The sequence below is a fragment of the Oratosquilla oratoria genome, chromosome 22, assembly GCF_046742065.1.
Source record: "Oratosquilla oratoria isolate Oo_2021 chromosome 22, ASM4674206v1, whole genome shotgun sequence".
Lineage (NCBI taxonomy): Eukaryota > Metazoa > Arthropoda > Malacostraca > Stomatopoda > Squillidae > Oratosquilla > Oratosquilla oratoria.
This window is the reverse complement of record NC_134798.1, coordinates 7,450,097-7,469,816: the sequence shown is the minus strand read 5'-3', so window position 1 is coordinate 7,469,816 and position 19,720 is coordinate 7,450,097. Positions and strand designations below refer to the sequence as shown.

Sequence of the window (19,720 nt, the reverse complement as noted above, 5' to 3'; positions counted from 1 at the left end):
CAGGCTGGCAGTGAGCATTAAGGGTGAAAGACTGGAGGAAGTGGATAGTTTTAGATACTTGGGTGCGAATGTGGCAGGAAAGGGAGGAGTGAGGGTGGAGGTAGAATGTAGATTGAGAGAAGCGAGTAAATGCCTTGGTGGATTGAAAAGTGTAATGAGAAATAGACATCTGGGAATGGATGCTAAGAGGAGGTTATATGAAGGAGTGATTGTGCCAACAGCATTGTACGGGGCAGAAACATGGAACATGAGAGAGGAAGAGAAGGAGTTTGAATGTGTTTGAGATGAAATGTCTGAGAAGTATGGTAGGAGTTACTAGGCTGGATAGAGTGAGAAATGAGGAGGTGAGGAGGAGAACAGGGATGGAAAGGGAACTGGGAGATAGGGTTGATGAAAGAGTATTAGGATGGTTTGGACACATGGAAAGAATGAGTGAAGAAAGATTAGTAAAAGAAGTGTGGAAGGCAGAGGTGGAAGGAGTGAATATGAGGGGGCGTCCTAGGATGAGATGGATGGATGGGGTAAAAGGGGCATTACAAAAGAGAGGAATATCTGTGGAGGAAGGACAAGAGAGGACAGAAGATAGGAGTGAATGGAGAGGGGTTGTGTATAGATGATGCTGTGATGCATGACGGGGAGTGGGTGGGGGATGGGGGGTGAGGAAGTATGTATGAGAAACAAATAAGTTGACGCAGCCCGAAGGGATTTCTCCCCGTCTTCTCCATTTCTGCATGGGGGGACGGAGAGGGGGGGTCGCCGAATTTATGAAGCGGCCTTGCTGTGGATGTGCTGTGTCTTGCGACACTGCTTCTGACCCAGGGCAGTGGGCAGGATGCAGGGATGACCCGTCATCCATGAGGTGCCAAGATAAGAGGGAGGGAGGAAGGTGGAGAGGAGTGGAATATATAGGAAATGGAATGGGTGGGAGTGGTTTCTATGCCTTTTCTTTTTGGATACCCCCCGTGTAGGGGGAAAAACCTTTGGTATATGTATGTATGCACATATATATGATACCAAAAAGAATGAAAATTATAAACATAGGAATGTTGCCAAATCTCACTGTTTTTCATAGCCTTTTACCATCGAAATGTGTGGCCGAAAATCCTATGACAAGATATTTGGCCACAAAATATCAGATGTGATCTTTGGTCAGTGTTAATTCTTCATAGTTAAAAAAAAAAAAATACCAGTGACCGAACTTTATTCCTCTACACTACTGTATCACTTCACAATGAAGATCAAAGGAAAGCAGTTATTCTCATGAAATTAACTTTGTCCATCCGCATTATATCTATACACCATGTAATAACAATATAATACTCTCATTGGTTTTCTTGAGGTTGCAGCAATGGCTAGGTACCATACATAAATCTGAATTTATTTTATTATAAATATGAACATTTCACGCCGTGACCAAATGTTGCATCTGCTATTTTGTGACCAAATATCTTGTGACTCACAGTCGCAAAGTGATTTATCAAATAAGATGGTATACAAAAATTTCAAACTTCCCGCAACTCTCTGTAATTATTAGTATCATTCACGTCTTGAGAAGTAAAATCACTATAACCTAGGTTCATAACTGAGGGACGTTTTCATGATGTACTCGTATACACTTCAAGTTCTTTCCTGCATCTTTCAGAAGATCTTTCGATTCGTCATCTTCCCAGTATGTTTTTTTTTATTGTCTTATAGTTTTTAGAACTAATGTTACTCCTTAGTTTGTAACTTGTGGTACACTACTGCTGTCTACAGACGAATTTGCTGACTGAACTTTGGCATTTAAGTTCATCTTTCTTTTTCGTTGTTCCTCGTTTTATTTGCATTTTTATGTTGGGTTACCTTGCTTTCTCCATTTTTGTATGTTTATTCCATAATTCTTTCACTGATTCCAGTGATATTCAATAAACTAAGATTCCGAAATTCGATGTTATCCTTATTTCCTGGACCTCGAATATATTTTCATTTGTATGAAATTATTTTTGTTATCCTTTACTTTCGCAAGGCTTGCTTTCTTTTTGAAGACTACTAAAACTGGCTTTGAAACTGAATTTTTCTGTGCAACTTACCATTCTATTGTCACTTCCTATAGTAATACCAGTGATACTAATTTGGTTATTTCCTCCTAGTATCAAATCTATTTCGTTCTTTGTTGTTCCAGGTACGTCCTATATAGCGAAAGGGGCACTCATCGTTCGCATGCGATTTCATGTAAAATTAACTATCACCTTGCCTCTCATTTCTCTCATCGACACCGATTTTCCCAACGCACGATTCACCTGGCATAGTCTCCCCCTCTTTAATATTGGGGACACCGAGTACCAATATATATATATATATATATATATATATATACATATATATATATATACACATATATATACATATATATATACATATATATACATATATATATATATATACATATATATATATATATACATACATATATATATATGTATATATATATATATATATGTATAAATATATATATATATTCCTTGGTCAATATTTTAACTTGCATAATAACAGAATAACACAATTTCATCGTATGGACTATGTGAAGTTCATGCATAAAACCTAATTGGCTTTTAGAATATAACTTTGACATAACCTTGTCATACTTCATGCTACTTTATCTGATACACTACTGAACGTCACTTTGTTATCAGCAATCTCTCAATTAATCAACAATCCCGCTTTCCCAACTTTTTCCTTGTCTTTATCTCTATATTATAATACGTGGTGGTTGGCCTGTAAGTACAATATATCTTGTTCTTTCATTCATTCCTTCGAACTTCACTCAATTCCACGATACCCCAGCTGATGCTACCCAGTTTGTAGTCTTTAGAAAGTGTTCTCATGTCAGGAGTGTCTGGCTTCGTCTTATATAGTTTCTATAATGTTCAAGACTTGCATTTTATTGAACGGTGCTTTCTCATGTCTAGTGTCACACTGGTCTTAACCAGAAGAGACAATGTGATTGGACGCACATGGTAATATTGGTTGTGCGCTCTCTCTCTCTCTCTCTCTCTCTCTCTCTCTCTCTCTCTCTCTCTCTCTCTCTCTCTCTCTATCTAATATATATATATATATATATATATATATATATATATATATATTTTTCTGTGTGTGTGTGTGTGTGTGTGTTTGTGTGTGTGTGTGTGTGTATGTGTGTGCGTGTGTGTGTGTGAGTACGAGCTTAGAGCTCACACTTATTACGTGCGCATACTCCCCATCCTTTTGCTCAAAGGAAGTCCAATAAAGATCTACAATGTTAATTGAATTCATGAACGGGTTTCATTCTCGAACCTCTTGCTTGGGGAGACAATATGCTAGCCGTTGGCAAACCGTGTGTGTGTGTGTGTGTGTGTGTGTGTGTGTGTGTGTGTGTGTGTGTTGCTATACTATAACCCACCAAAATCAAAATCTACTTGTCTTTAATTTACTATAACATACTTCCGATATGAAATTTTAATGGCGGAGAAATGTCCCCACGATGGAGGAGGAATGTCCCCATGATGAAGGAAATATGTCCGTGACAATACATAATGGAGGAGAAATATGCTAGATCCGTGTGTGTGTGTGTTTGCGTGTGTGTATGTCAGTGCCCGTGCCCATCGGGAACAATAGCAACCAGTTCCTTCACCACGACTATGGACAAGGAAGTTGACACAAGAAAGATCACCGCTGTTACCTAGGAACCCCAAGTCTGAAGAGTCTAGATCTTTTTCTACCTCACTGGTCAACCGATTTGGCATCTAAGATCCAGTCTTGGGGTCTTTATAACCTTGATAAAGTAGACAATGGATTGGGGAAGAAGGGATCGGAGGAACTTGTATGGAAGCACAAGGTTCTCTTGGAGGAAGTGGAAGATGGAGATGGGCAGCACGTGGTCTCTGGAGACCCTTCCTCGACAGTACCCGGACGTTTTGGCCCCGGAATAAAATATAGTATATTTGTATTATCTTATATAAGTGTAATGAGAAATAGGCATTTGGGAATGGATGCTAAGAGGAGATTGTATGAAGGAGTGATTGTACCGACAGCACTGTATGGGGAAGAAGCATTAAACATAAGAAACAAGGAGTTTGAATGTGTTTGAGATGAGGTGGCTGAGAAGTAGGATAGGGGTTACTAGGCTGAATAGAGTGAGAAGCAAGGTGAAGAGGAGAACGGTGGTGGTAAGGGATTTGGGCGATAGGGTTGATGAAAGAGTATTAGGATGGTTTGGACACATGGAAAGAATGAGTGAGGAAATATTGGTAAGAGAGGTGTGGAAGGAGTGAACATGAGGGGACGATCAATGATGAGATGGATAAATAGGGTAAAATGGCTATTGGGAAAGAGGGGAATGTCTGTTGAAGAAGGACGGGAGAAGACAGAAGATTGGGGTGAATGGAGAAGGTTGAGTATTGAATGGGTGGGTGATGGGGGAGGGGTGAGGGAGTATGTGTGAAAAATAAATTGACGCAGCCCGAAGGGATTTCTCCCCGTCTTCTTCTTTTCTGCATGAGGGGATGGAGGTGGGTGGGGGTCGCCGATTAAATAAAATTGCCTTTCTGTGGATGTGCTGTGTCTTACGACACTGCTTCTGACCTAGGGCAGTGGATGAGATAAAGGGATGACCCGTCATCCAGGAGGAGGCAAGATATGAGATAAGGAGGAGTTGAATGGGAATGGAGCATGTGGGGATGAAATGGGTGGGAGTGGATTTGATGCCTTTGTTTGTTTCCTTGTACAGAGGTTTTTATGCCTTTCCCTTTTTGGGTACCTCCCTTGAAAGGGGGAAAAAGCCTTGGTATATGTATGTATGTATGTATGTACAGAGAAAAAGCCTTTTGTACATGTGCAGTCAGTATATATATATATACATATATATATATATATATATATATATATATATATATATATATCATGTTAGGTTTAGTTAGGTTAGGTACATTGTATAAAAAAGCTTGATATTTTCATATTTTGTCTTGTAGCCAAGATGTCCTACTCCCTATGTCCCAAACGTCCATGGCCCAAACGTTCGGGGCCCAAAAATCCTAGATTCTTCTTCGACTCGTGCTTGAGGAGGAGACCCGCCGAACTAAACGAGACGACATTGAAATTGTGTGTGTAATTAAGGTTTCTTTTTGCCTCCCTCAAATTTCTTGAGTTACTCTCTTCCCCGACGTGCTATCAATCTCTTCCTTCTTGCAGAATATTTACTCCTGCTACAGCTGTTCCTTCTTCCACTCCTCTTTCTTCTGGGACTGTGCACTGCCACCCCAGTGCGCAGTCCCATAAGGAATAAACGATAAGAGATATAAAATGTGTTATTCTTATTATGGGCGAAAGAGGACAGGAGAATGAGGATGTTTACAACTGGCAACTATGATACATTACCTAACAGTATCACATTACTAGATTAACTACTTGTTGCCAGGCGACTTTATTCAACTACTGGCGCGCTCGCGGCCAGGTTAAAGGTTAAGGTTAGACTTCAGGGTCAAGGTGGAGGGATTTTGTCAAAGTCAGGTTGAGGGAGCGGCTTATTAGGATTCTGCCGCGCTGGCAGGTGAGGAGAGACGCTCGGCCATGGGATGCGCCTTTCTTTTGTTATGATAATGATTATAATCATTATCATAAAAACAATGATAACTATCATTGTTATTATTATTGTTATCATTATTGTTATCATTATTATTATCATTATTATTATCATTATTATTATTGTTATTGTTTCTGTTGTTTTGTTATTATTATCATTATTATTATCATTATTATTATCATTATTATTATTATCATTATTATTATTATTATCATTAATATTATTATTAGTAGTAGTATTAGTATTATTACTATCATGATTATCATTATCATTGATAATAATAATGATTATAACAATGACAATAATAGTAATAATAATAATCATAATAGTGATAATGATAACAATAATAGCAATGATAGTCATTATCATTATTATCATTGCCACCACCATCTTCATAATGATTCACATATTGCGGAGACCATGTAAGAAAAAAAAAGGCTCGGAAGAAGGAAAGCATTTTGATGCTTTCCTGAAGTAGATTGGGTCTAGGGTGAGTGGAAGGAAAGAGACGAGGAGACCGTGGTGTAAGTACTTAACATGAAAACATATTTATGCTATGTATAAATTCTTCCTAATGTCTGTGAATGCGTGTGTTTAGGTGTACATGTGTATGTGTGTGTAGGTGTACGTGTTTGTGTGTGTGTGTGTGTGTGTGTGTGCGTGCGTGTGATTCACCACAATCTTGGGTCACTGTTGGCCTCGTGATGGACATGTATTACCCTCTCGGATGAAAGCGCAGGACTCATATATGGCCTAATCTATGGGTGTTACTGTGACCTTGTACACATGCACACCCATCCACCCAGTACGTGTGTGTGTTTGTACGTGCACATCATGAATACGTGTGCGCGTTTGTATGTGTGTATAATTTCGTTAATATGTGTATGTGCACATGCTTGCCTGTGTGTACGTTCGTGTGTGTGCTTGTCTGCATGTCTGATGTATGATATAGAAAATATTTATGATGATGATGTCATAAAAGTTTGAAGAATGCAGTAAGCTTCCAATTCACTAAACTGTCCCCTCTAAGCAAGGTCACGATAGTTAATAGAAAGCTAATTTATGGTGCGGAATGTACGAGGAAATTTTGGTAAAACTATTAATCTTGTACTTATGATTGAATGTTACTGACAAGTAAATAAGCGCTTTGGGTCGGGACCGAAAGAGATTTGATTAAGGGCTCACTAAAGAGTCAAGGACGCTAATATTAAGCAGCCTCAAAGTGTGTGTGTGTGTGTGTGTGTGTGTGTGTGTGTGTGTGTGTGTGTGTGTGTGTGTGTGTGTGTGTGTGTGTGTGTGTGTGTGTGTGTGTGTGTGTGTGTGTGTGTGTGTGTGATTCACCATGGTTCACCATGGTCTTGGATCACACGTTGGACTCGTGATCGACAGCTATTTCCCTCCCGGACGAGAGTTCAGAGCTCATATATACCCAATCTATGGGTAATGCTGTGACCTTACACGCACGCACAAACCCAATTCCCCGCCCATGAGAGTTGGAGTAACGACTCGCAGTGCAGCGATACTGAAATTATTTTAGCCTTGTGCGGGATTCGAACCCGGACCGTCATAATGGCAGTCAGGAACTCTACCACTGCGCCACACTGTGTGTATGTGTGTGTGTGTGTGTGTGTGTGTGTGTGTGTGTGTGTGTGTTTGTATGTATACAAGAAAGGAACAACGCTGGTGCGGTTGAGGGAACCCTGTCTCATACTCTTACCGGGACACAAAGTTCAACCTTAGATCTCCTTATCCTCTTATAATCGTACTTAGTTTTAAATATATGCGTTGTGTGTCAGTAAAACAATAAGTGAACTGAAATTCACAAAGAAGACTTGTTGATGTTGGGATAAAAAAAACGGACAACTTGAACAAAGACAAGTATCTCTGGAAATATTACGAAAATGCATTTTTCATAAACAATGTATTATTTTATATAATATCATAGAAAAAATATTCCAGTGTGACAACTTGAACAAGTCTGGGGCCAAATTTGACCAATGAAGACACACAGACAGTTCTCCATGAACATGACTCTTATCATTTATATTGAAAGTAACCAGACTCATTTGTCCACTGGAGGACCACTGGTATGCCCCTGGGGGACAACACACCTTTTGTACCTCACCACATGTGCGTGGATGTGGAGTTTATGTGGAGTGCATGTGGGGCACTGGAGTGGTTTGTGATTGTGAATGATGTCTAAAACCAATCATTACTTCGTCCACATTTGGAATATGCTGTTTCCGTATGGTCACCGAATCTCATTAAAGATATTGACAGATTGGAAGAAGTGCAACGGCAAGCCACAAAATTTATTCCAAATATAAAAATAGAAAAAATCATACAAAAATCGACTAAAACATGAATCTATTTTCCATAAAAAACGTAGACTCAGAGGTGACTTGATATAGGTCTTTAAGGTACTAAAGGGAATTGAATTTTTTTTTACACTGAATGAGAATCCAAGAAATGATGTTCTCAAACTGTCAGGAAATAGATTTAATTTGTAAGTGGGTAGAGACAACTCCGCCAACCGTGAAGTTAATGAATGGAGAGGCAATTTAATGTAGTTCAGTTCGAAGTTTTAAGATTCGTTTAGATAAACACCTAAGCAAAATGCTGTAATGCATGTATCATTTATTTGTTTGTTATTACTTGTCTGTTTATTATAATATATTTGATTTATTACTATTTATCTGTCCATTTATTATTATTTAGCTGTTTGTTTATCACTTACCTTTGCCTATTTATTTTATTTATTATTATTTATATATTTATCTATTTATTTGTCTATTAATCATTATCATAATTTTTCGCATTCGACCAAGTTATGGACCAAAAGGTCTCCCGTCTGTGTGCTCCTTCTTTGCAATCCTTTGTAACCAACGTCATCGACTCGACCATATTGATTACGCGCCAGCACGGAGCCGAGACGTTGGTACATGACACCTCTGATGCCCGCTGTTGCAGAAAGGGGTTGGGAAGTCAAGAAAGTGTGACCTGAAAAATTGCCTCTCTCTCCCCGGGGATCGAACCCGGACTTCCCGCTTTTGAAGAGGCTCCACGCCGGCTCCATCCTTCATATTATAATTAGATCAATATAATTAGGTAGGCGATCACTATATTCCAGGAAAGAACTATGCAAAGATGTATTAATTAAACTAAAATGGGGAACATGTTAAAATACTACTTTTAGGGTATTCTGTTTTAGCGAGCGCCAGAGGATTCTATTTAGGTCAGCTCGAACCCATCTCAGGCACACATGGATTTCAATTATCTGTCTGCCTATCTATCTGTATACGAAGGGACGCACCCACTCCGATCCACCGCCCCTTGTTTCCCTCTCATCATAGCTCCTCATGGGTGAATTGTCATCCCTGTCTCCTGTCCACTTCCCGGGTCAGAAGCAATGCAGCACGACACAGTACATGCAGGCCACCCTCCCTCCTCGTTCCCTCACGTGAAAAAATAGAGAAGACGGGGAGAAATCCCTTCGAGCTGTGTCAAATTATTAGCCATACACAACCATTCTCTACTCGCACCTATCCCCTGCCTCTTCCTTCTCTATTCAACAGACATTCCCCTCTTGCTCAAAACCCCTTTCACACCATCCATCCGCCTCTTTTTTGGTCGTCCCCTCAAGTTCACTCCATCCACCTCTGCTGTCAGTATTCTTTTTGCTAATTTTTCCTCTCATTCTTTTCATGTTTCTCCCGCTCCCAGCCATCCCATCCTGTACACATTTTTTAAAATAGATAAACATTCCGAAATGTAATCGGAAGAGATAATTTTGTTTACAAATTATAAACGAATGAGGCAACGCCGCAGTCTATTTAGGTTCTGCGCACAGACCCCGTTGGCCCCACGTCTTATGCGATAAGATAACGGGGGTGATATCTCCAATGATGTGATAAGGTGGCCCGAAAGAAGAGCCCGTTTCTCCTTCAGAGGCAGAACACGAAGTTCATTAAGATGAATACATTCGCTTGGCGGTAACCACAAAAGGTACTGCAAGTCATTACGGTAAATGGGTGAATCTTTGGCGACTTGTCGGTTTTGTTTCATTTTACTTGACTACTTGTATCTTATTCTATGTTTTTATAACTTCATATTTTACTCTATTTCATTCTCATTATTTCTATTTTATTTTACCTTTTTCTTATAATAATTTTATTTTATTTATTTTTATTTCATCTATTATTATTATCTTTTGTATGGCCACCGGAGCCGTTTCAGGCAGAAACCACGCCCCGTTTTCTTCCTTGACCAATCGTGATCGGTTACAAGATATATACGTTGAAAGTGTGACTGCAGCCATTTGCATGGATAGTGTGATTTGGTAGGAAATATCGAGATCGTGGTTTATATCGCCTAACACAGAACCCTTGATAACTTACAAGTACACGATATCATATGAAATTTAAAGACGCAAAAGAGTACTAATGAATATGTTTACCGAAGTTAGAGTGAGTGTCACTGACTTCATACATATTCAGTATCCAGCGTGTACGTACACAGCCGCAAGGCCCGAGTAGCCATTGCACAAATTGCAACCACTCACGCAGAGGTGAGCGAAGGGCGTGCGCATTTACATGGGGGATATTTTGCATGATTAATTAATATGTATATATGCATTCATACATGCATGCATGAATGTATATATATATATATATATATATATAGATATATATATATCTATATATATATATATACGCGGAATAGGAAACACAGGAGTCTTAGTCTTGAGTTTATTCCTGCGAAACTAGTCAGGAATAAACTCAAGACTAAGACTCCTGTGTTTCCTATTCCGCTTACATCAACCTGTCAGAATGTCTCAACAATATATATATATATATATATATATATATATATATATATATATATATATATATATATATATATATACACATACATATAATTCTTCCATGCCATGAGAGTTGTGCATGAATTTATAAATAGATAACTAAACTAGTTATTCGATCATTATAGATAATAGGTAAATAATTTATAAATAAAAAGTAGATAAATTAATACATGGATAGATAAATGCATAAACCAATAGGTAAATGAATGTGTCGTGAATGAGTTACAAGTATGTCAACCAAAGAAGGAAAGTCTCGGACAGTGGTGTATAGTTAATGGCCTAGAAATATTAGATGTTACATTCCATGTGTCATTCTTGAGAACAATGCTAATGTATTTATTATTATTTTAAGAAGTATAGTTAACTATCAAGATGCATAATGTATCATGTCACCTGGTGTTACTAAAAACGTAAAATATAATAAGAGTTTGAAAATCACAAAATGATAGAAGAATTTGTATGAAATGCATTATGCATTTCTATAACCGTGCAAGTGTTAATTCAGTTTATATACATTTATATATACTAAAATGTGACTATTCGATTTTATTTCATTATCTCTTTTGCATCAGATGCGTTTCAATAAATAAATAAGTAATGTTGTTTGAAGGTAGGATAGGTGATATAGTTACCCATTAACTTTTACATTTTCTTTAAAGTCAATTGTAGTACATTTTCTTTGATGCAAAAACGTTCGTTATACACCTGTTGTTCATATTGGGACGATGATGTTATGTGTGGTATAAATGAATTTTCATTCCCTAGCACAAGAATTAAGGGGCAAATGCATTTTTTGTTAACTCAAGATACGCCACATCATCTATTTTTTTTATAATGAACAAAATACAAAGGCCTACTTCTATACAATATGTGTCCTAGACTTCTATTTGGTAAAACATCTACTTTTGTCGTCTGTCTTTAGATTTCCTTAGAAATTACAATTTATTTCATGTATACTTATGTTACTGTAATATGAATACATATTATTGTGAATCGGGACAAATTTCTATGAATTTTCATATGCTTAAGTTTTTCTATTTACAGTATATAAAAGTGATCGTGATAGAGTAGTAATAATTTTGGGTGAAGACCGTAATTGCTCCGTTGGATGTTTAGATATCGAACGATAAAAGATTCAACCATAGAAAACGGGAACTTCGCAACCGGTCCTTCATTTGTTCCTTGTTTACAAATTTTGCACAAAGGTCAAACATGGCCGCTGTTTTCTAGCTTGTGATCGTGTTGTGTGATTAAAATTGCTTAAAAAATAATGAAGATGAGTGGATCAAGCGTTCATAACGAGGGATTCACCGTAGCAGGTAATAATTAGTTCCCGTACAAATTTCTAAAGGTTATATGAAATTAAGATATTTATTAACAAGGCGGAAGAAATGACCGTGTCAAAGGTTCCAGGAACAGAGCCTAAGGCAAGATTGGATATTTAAATAAATATTACTTATTTGAATGTGATTCTATATGAGCATTCGAGTAGTGCAGCATTTTTTAACAAAGGCTTTTATGGTGCAATTTGTTTTGAGTGAGTCGATACTGCGGTTATTATCAGAATAAAGAAAGATAACAAATAGTCGAGGCCTAAATGGTTTGACAGCTTCAGATTTATCATTTTAAATTTACAATACCACTCCTTGGGAAAGAAAACAAAATATCTAATTCCGATATAGTTCAGCAAATATAGTATTTGTTAGTATACTCGTTATTTAAAAATTTTGGTAAGTTGCACTTGAATCTAATTTTGAGTAGTCAAGAGTAATGAAATGGTGTCTTTATTAATATGCTTCAGGATTAGTTTAGATTTGATATAAGATCTTGTTATTGAAATAATTCCAATATTATTTTTTGTCAAATGCCTGCTTTATGACTAATTCGGCACATGAACATCAAGTGTAGAATTTGAATAGGACTATGACAAACAATATAATTGTAATAGAAATATATTAAGAAATATTGATAATTATTCAATGTAACATACTTATTTGATGGGAAGTTTCCCTACTGATCTTTAAGTTGAATAAGTCCATTAATTATCTCATTAAAATATTTGATGCTGTACAGGAAATCCCTTGTATATAAAAAGGATATGTACCTTTAAACATTTTCATATATTGTAGCGAGAATAGCACTGTGGTCACTCGTGTGACACATTTGGTCCTGCATAGTATTTTCATAATTTGTCCAAACTTCTTTTTGTACCACTGAAGCATATGCCTTTTGTATAGTGAAAATGGTCCATATATATTTTTTCCTTTTGTTACCTTTGAATCTATGTATACGGTATTAGAGTTTTGTACATAGGAGAATCCCTGTGTACATGATTTCTTGATCTAGAAATTTTTATGTTACATGAAAGGTGCCTTTTATAAAAAAGATTGCAAAAAATGACAAAGGATCTCTATGAAAAAGAATATTTTGAAATAGTAATGATAATTCCTGCTTTGAGTTTCACTTATTGCAAACCCGGAACCCCACAGTGGTTCACAGTGGTCCATTGACCTTTCCTCTTTAGGAAGAATATTTGTAATGTCAACTGTGTCGTATTAGTGTCTAGTTGAAAATGATAGTAGGATGCAACAAGACACAATACATCTACAGCAGAGCCAGTTCATCTACATGGCAACTATTCCTTGTCATCTTCTAATGCAGAAAATAAAGATAATGGGGAGAATTCCCTTCAGGCTTCTTAAAAATGTTATCCTTACCCAACCATTCACCACTTGTATGTATCCCCTGCCTTCTCTCTTTCCTGCTCAACAGATATTCCCCTCCTGCTCAAAGCCCCTTTCACCCGATCCATGTTAGTTGAATACTTTTATAATTATTTCACCTGATTTATAAGCTATCTTGAACTTTCTATTTTTGTGGTTCATTTCTACTTTTTGTCTGCTTCTCAAGTGATAACCATTGCTTCAAATTTCATCAATTGGAAACCCGCAACCCCATGGTAGGGGTGCTCGGGTTCAGCAGTTAAGAGTTGTTGGAAGGAGATTGTGACATTGATCCAGAAACCGATTGTCAGACCTTCAGATGGAGGTGAGGGTGTTGATGGGTTTTGAAGACCAGCATTAAATTTATTTTCTTTAATATTGATCTTGAAAGTACATGTTGTTGTTGATCCTTTATTTTGAATTGTGTTGCCATTTTTTCACTCACTTCAGCAGATTCCCTAACATTTAGTTTCTTTACATCATTTATCACAAATATATTTGTTAGAAATTCTTGCTTTCCATTGAATCATTGAAACACCCAACAAGGAGCTGGCAATGAAAATACACAAGAACCTAAACATACTAAGATCAGTAGCCAGCACTTATCTTGGCCAGCAAAAAGAAACACTAAATCAAGATATACAAAATCAATCAATCCATTACTCCAGGACTTTTGCAGTATACAAACCACTCCTGAGAATTGCACTTTACTATATACCTCCACTGCATGGTTCCCAACAATCAAGAAAACAAAGACATCCTACAAACAAAACAAGCATTAAGAACAAAAAGCAAATGCACTAAAAATTTCCCCCAAGAATGTCTACTTTCAGAAACCAAATTCATCCTCATATAACAACATATGAAGAGAATAGACATATTTATGTGCAAGAAAACTCAAACTCATCCATCCTTTCCATTGTATTACACAGGTACAACCAACTGAACACAACTAATAAACAACTTCAGCATCATACTACTCAAATATCTACAACCCACCAACTGTACCTCATAACATATACAAAAACATGTACACACTACAAGAAAGACCCCCCTCACATTCCATACTCTTCCTGATAACAAACCCTCAGACTTCAGCCCAACAGGGAAAACCCTCCCAAGACAAACAAGGACCACAGTGGCATTTTTATGTTCAGGTCATCATCCAGCAATGAAACAGCACCAATATGTACTCAAACTGTCTCAGGTTTAATCACCACATAGAAGATCTTTTTTACAATACCCAAAGCTTACAGTCTCTGGACTAGCCTATAAGTCACTTAAGGAATTTTTTTCTATTGCTTGGATATGGTAAGAGTAGAGCAGTGTAGGATGGGATGTTCTGTGTCTTCTATGAGGTTATTGCATATATGGCAACTTGATTCTGTGGTTACTCCTATACTGAGTTGGAACTTTCATTGCTGGATGGTGACCTGCATGCATTCATACCTGTGTGGCTCTTGCTTGTTATGGGAGAAGTTTCTAAGCTGAGCTGATGTCTTAAGGAATAGAGGAGAGTGGAGTTTGGGTATCAGTCTTAGATTTTTTTTTTTTTTTATCTTAGTTTGTATGGGCTTTTGTAAAAGCATTGTGAGGTACAGGTGGTAGACTGTTGTAAGTGTTTGAGTGATATACTGCTGATGTTGTTTGTGCTTGCATTATGTGGTGGGAGGGATGGGATAGATTGAGAGCTTTTGCGCAGAACTTTGTGCCCGTCGTTTTTGTGGTATTGGGTTAGGGACATGCCTACCAGGTAGCTTTGCTAGAAATATAAATGGAAATAAAAATCATGATGGTTCTAGAGTCTGAAAAGATGTAATTTTGATTTCCATTCATTTTTGTTTGCGCATTTAAAATATATTTTGGTATGTACTGTATTATGTTTAAAAAGTATGGGTAGATGCAAATGATTTTGTAGTATTGCTGTTGATTTTTATTTCTATTGTTATTATTAATTTATTTATTGATTTGTTATTTTATGTATTTATTTATTTTCATTTTATTTATAATTATTATTTATTTTATTTATTTATTTTATTTATTTTTTATTTTTTATTTATTTTGGGGGGGGGATGGAAGGCAATGATAAACACCTGTAAGTGGTGGACCTACAAGCTGGATATTTGAAAGAATCATCTCCTGTCAATCTTTATTACTCGTAAACACTGTATCCTCCATTTGGAGGATACTCAGTTCTTTAACAGCCCCAAAATCTGTTCTTCTCACCTTCAATTGTATTTTCTCCACCTTTTCATAAAAAAAGAGCTGACAACTGGTAACTTTGTCTCTCGTCATGCTAATACAACACTGGTACTAGTCCCATCTCTCAGGAGGGCCTGGGGACTGTTACCAGCTGTAAGGAGCTGTTGGTTTCCAGTCAGTGAAACTTGAGGCAACAATTGTTATTGTCATTATTGTTGTTGTTATTATAATTGTTATTATTATTGTTATTATTATTATCATTATTATTATTATTATTATTGTTATTATTTATAATTATACCAGAGCTTTCTCCCCCTTATAAGGAAAGTAGCCAAATCAAAGGCACATACCTACTATATATAATCATTACTATCATAATATTCAGTCTCATAATGTTCTTACCTTATTTTCTCATAATTAACTACTTCAATGTAATCTGACATTATTGAAAACAAACTGTGAAGGATTTATCAGCTTGAAATGGTTAACCCCATTATTGACCATAACAAATGTTTGAAGTATAGCATGTTGAAGGGATTATTTCATATTAGAGATTCAACCTCTATCTGGATTTGCCCAACAGCATGTAGATTATATCATATTAGCAGCGACCAGTGACAGTTCCCCGCTTGGGGTCCTCCTGGATGGGTATCAGAGATTGTCTCATCCATCTAAAGAATACAGCGCTGAATGGCCTACCGGCTCCGGCGCTTGGCCTTCGAGCCAAAAATTCCATAAATCAATCTAAAGAATACATCAATATCATCACCGTCATCTGGAGGTGCAACCCCAAGGGGTTGACACTTTTTCTCGGGACCAGGGCTGGGGTCTCTATATTAATGTTATTTGTATTTCCTCTACCTTTTCATGTAAGGAGAGCTGGTAACCAGTTACTGCTCCCCGTCTGCTATTATAAGGTATTGACATGGAGACTATCTCTTTCTGATACAACACAGACAGCAATCCAGTGTTTCTTAGGAGAGAGCGAGGGCCCAGGGATCATTGCCAACTGTTGTGGGACTTTAGGTTTCCAGTCAGAACTCAATGCAACAATTGATTTTTATTATTATTATTGTTACAATTACTAATTCATTATTTTTATTGATATTATTATCATTATTTTTATCATCATCATCTGTATTATTGTGTTAATTGGAATGAAATCTTTAAAGTCTGTCTCTATGAAAGGTTTCACCCCAGAGAACTGTGATACCATTTTCAGATTCGATTCTATCTAATGACGGACAGTTTAGTTCAGGTACGGGGGCAGACTTGGAATAAAATGAATTCTTGATCAGTTGAGTCACTGTTTTGTCCTGAGCTTGCCTCCCCCCAAAAAAAATCCATATACAATATATATATATATATATATATATATATATATATATATATATATATATATATATATATATATATATATATATATATGAAAGGCATCAACATAATGAAATGGTTAATTAAAACATTTGCCCTGATTCTGATCCATATTCATGTTACTCTTCTGATGTAGCAAAGAAAATGATCTGGTGTTAGCCAAAACAAAATTTGTAAATCAACTTGGTGTAATGAATAGGTTATCAAGATAGTACAGAACTGTCAGTAGTGACATGAAAGCTTAAATGGGATTAAAATTAAAGAGTGACATATCTATGTCTGCACTTTGCCTCATCAAGCTCTTCAAGCTAAACTTGCAAGTACTAGATTCATATTTTGTTTATCTGTGTTTGATGTTTATTTTTGATTAGTTTATTTATTTATTTTATTTTATTTATTGTTTTAATTGTGTATTTTCATTGTTGTGTTTAGATGGAGAACTAAATGTTATGATGTCTTTGTACATTAGCTTGGAAAGTGCTCTGGTAAAGTATAGATAATAGACTGTATATTTGGAATGCGTATGTATCTTCATTTTGTTTTGTACACAAAAAATTTATTAATATTTATTGGGCCATTCAAGTATATATATTTTTTTATGGAGTGTGCATCTTCACTAAATGTTTCCTGTAGTATACTAATGAAATATTGAGTGAAATGTAATTGATAATCAAAATTACCGTGAAAACTTTGAAAAAGTTTTAGGGTAATAAGAGCAAATATTTACAGTACTCCATGTTCACTCATGCATGATTAATCATAAATATATTTCAACATTAATGTATTCACATCTGTGTTCGTCCACATTTTTATCAGGTGTTTGGCGCAGTAGAGGAACAGTTTCACTAGTATCCATGTACTGGCTTTTATGTATATATATATGTGTGTATATATATATATGTATATATATATGTGTGTATATATATATGTATATATATATATGTATATATATATATATGTATATATTTACCTAGTTGTATTTACCTAGTTGTAATATACGGGAGGGGAGCTATGCTCGTGGTGACCCGTCTTTGTATCTCTCCGCATCAAGTTTTATCTTAAAATCTTGTATAGTGTTAGCACATACTGTTTTGTTGTCTAATTTGTTCCATGTATTTATCGCTCTGTGTGTGTGTGTGTGTGTGTGTGTGTGTGTGTGTGTACATACAAAAATACATGTGTGTGTTTGTGTTGTTTCTCGGGTCAGGGTGGTAATCTGATAAAATATATATTTTTAATCAAATTAAAACAGTGATTATTTAATGAATAACATCTATTTTTCATTGGTCGTATGGGATAAGGTTGACTGATGACTACCCTTACTTGCCCTAGCTGCTTTGCTGTTGCATTTGAACTTAGATACACGTAATGCAAGGCAAGGAATGAAATGAAGCACACCACAATGGCTTATCCACCCTGGGTTACCCCTTCAGTATAAGGTTCTTTCTTAGCTGAATAAAATCATCAGGCATTGGCCAGAACAAAATCTGACAATTGCATCATTGTAGCAAAGAGGTTATTTGAGAGAGGCTTCACCCTACAAATTTACAAAATCATATGATATTAGCCAGAACAAGATCTGGAAAGTGTATCATTGTAGTGAAGTGGTTAAGTGCCAATCTAGGCATCGGCAGATGATTTGATTCAAGTATGGATGTCCTCTGTTGTTAGAATACTTTGATCTATTTTGGTGTAACATTTTATCAATCAATTGGACTTTGTCGTTGCTGGACCATTTTAGTCAATTTGTCAGGAGGAGACTTCAAGAGACCATAAGGCCTACACTAGGCAGTTCCATGTCCATTACCACCTATCATCCCCATATATAAAGTTTAACCTCTTAAAAAAACAATTTCAGTGCTCACTACATGGTTACTAATTCTATTCCATTTGTTAACCACTGTTTTGGTAAACCAGTTCTTGTTTATTTCCTTCTTAAATACAAGTTTTACCAATTTAAACCCATTACTATGAATCCTGCGCTGTTCTCATAATATGATGACCTTGTCTGCATCACCCTTGTTAAAGCCCTTGACCCATATGAATACCTCCATTAGATCAGCCCTACACTCTACATCTTTCTAGAGAGTGTAAGTTAAGGTGCCTAAACCTATTTCCATACGGTAAATTTCTAAGCCCATGTACCATTTTGGTAATTTATGATCCTAAAACACATTTAGAGACTACTTTTGTATGAAAATGTTATATACAGTTTGCTTTGACCCAGTTTTGTTGCAAGTCTTGAGATCCTGCAAGATTTTCCTTTTGAGGTCAGCCAACCATAGCTGAGAGAAAATAGTGTATATATTTTCAACTTTATTTATATATTTATTTATTCACTTATTTATTTATTTATTCATTTTATGATATGCACTCAGTAGATTGCCCAAAGTATGGTCATAATAGTTAAACAAAATATATATATTTGCATGGATGTTCAGTTCACAATATATTTTATTATTTATATAAGTTGCATTTCCAGATCCTTGATGGAGGAACTTACCTTGATTTCGGTCAAGTCGATCACTCCAAGATTTTACTAATTAACACTCGAGTTGTCTCTGTTGAAAGCAAATGCGCAGTAGGAACACAACACCGTATTGTAACATAGACTGTAAGAACACCGACTGGGAACGAGGGCACAGGTTGCTCTACGTAGAGTCGACTACGTGTGCTGGCATCTGACACCATCTAGATAGCGCCAAGAAAGCCCCTGCTCACTGACAAACAATCCGTGGACAAGATAAGGGAGATAAGATGCAGGGTTGTTGGCCCGGTCCAAGTACAGTGGTATTTGTTTTTGTTCTTTGATTTTTTTTTTCGACAAGGGGTGATTTGAAGTCTTACGATGCGATACGGCGGAGAGGATAGTCTCCCCCCGCTACCCGTCTCCAGGGTATCTAGACCCTTAATGTCGCCCGGAAACGCGGTCCCGAGGGTCTGGCACTCGCTCTTCGGACC

General features: G+C 36.6%; 1 protein-coding gene across 1 annotated transcript in view; it reads right to left on the bottom strand.

The window, feature by feature from the left end:
* The window catches only part of tsl (membrane-attack complex domain containing protein torso-like), a 108,869-nt gene extending 89,414 nt beyond the window's left edge, over positions 1-19,455 (bottom strand). Inside the window, exon 1 of the mRNA XM_076205567.1 lies at positions 19,263-19,455. The gene's annotated coding sequence lies outside the window, so the exon portion shown is untranslated. The remainder of the gene's footprint in view (positions 1-19,262) is intronic.
* Positions 19,456-19,720: the final 265 nt, after the last annotated feature.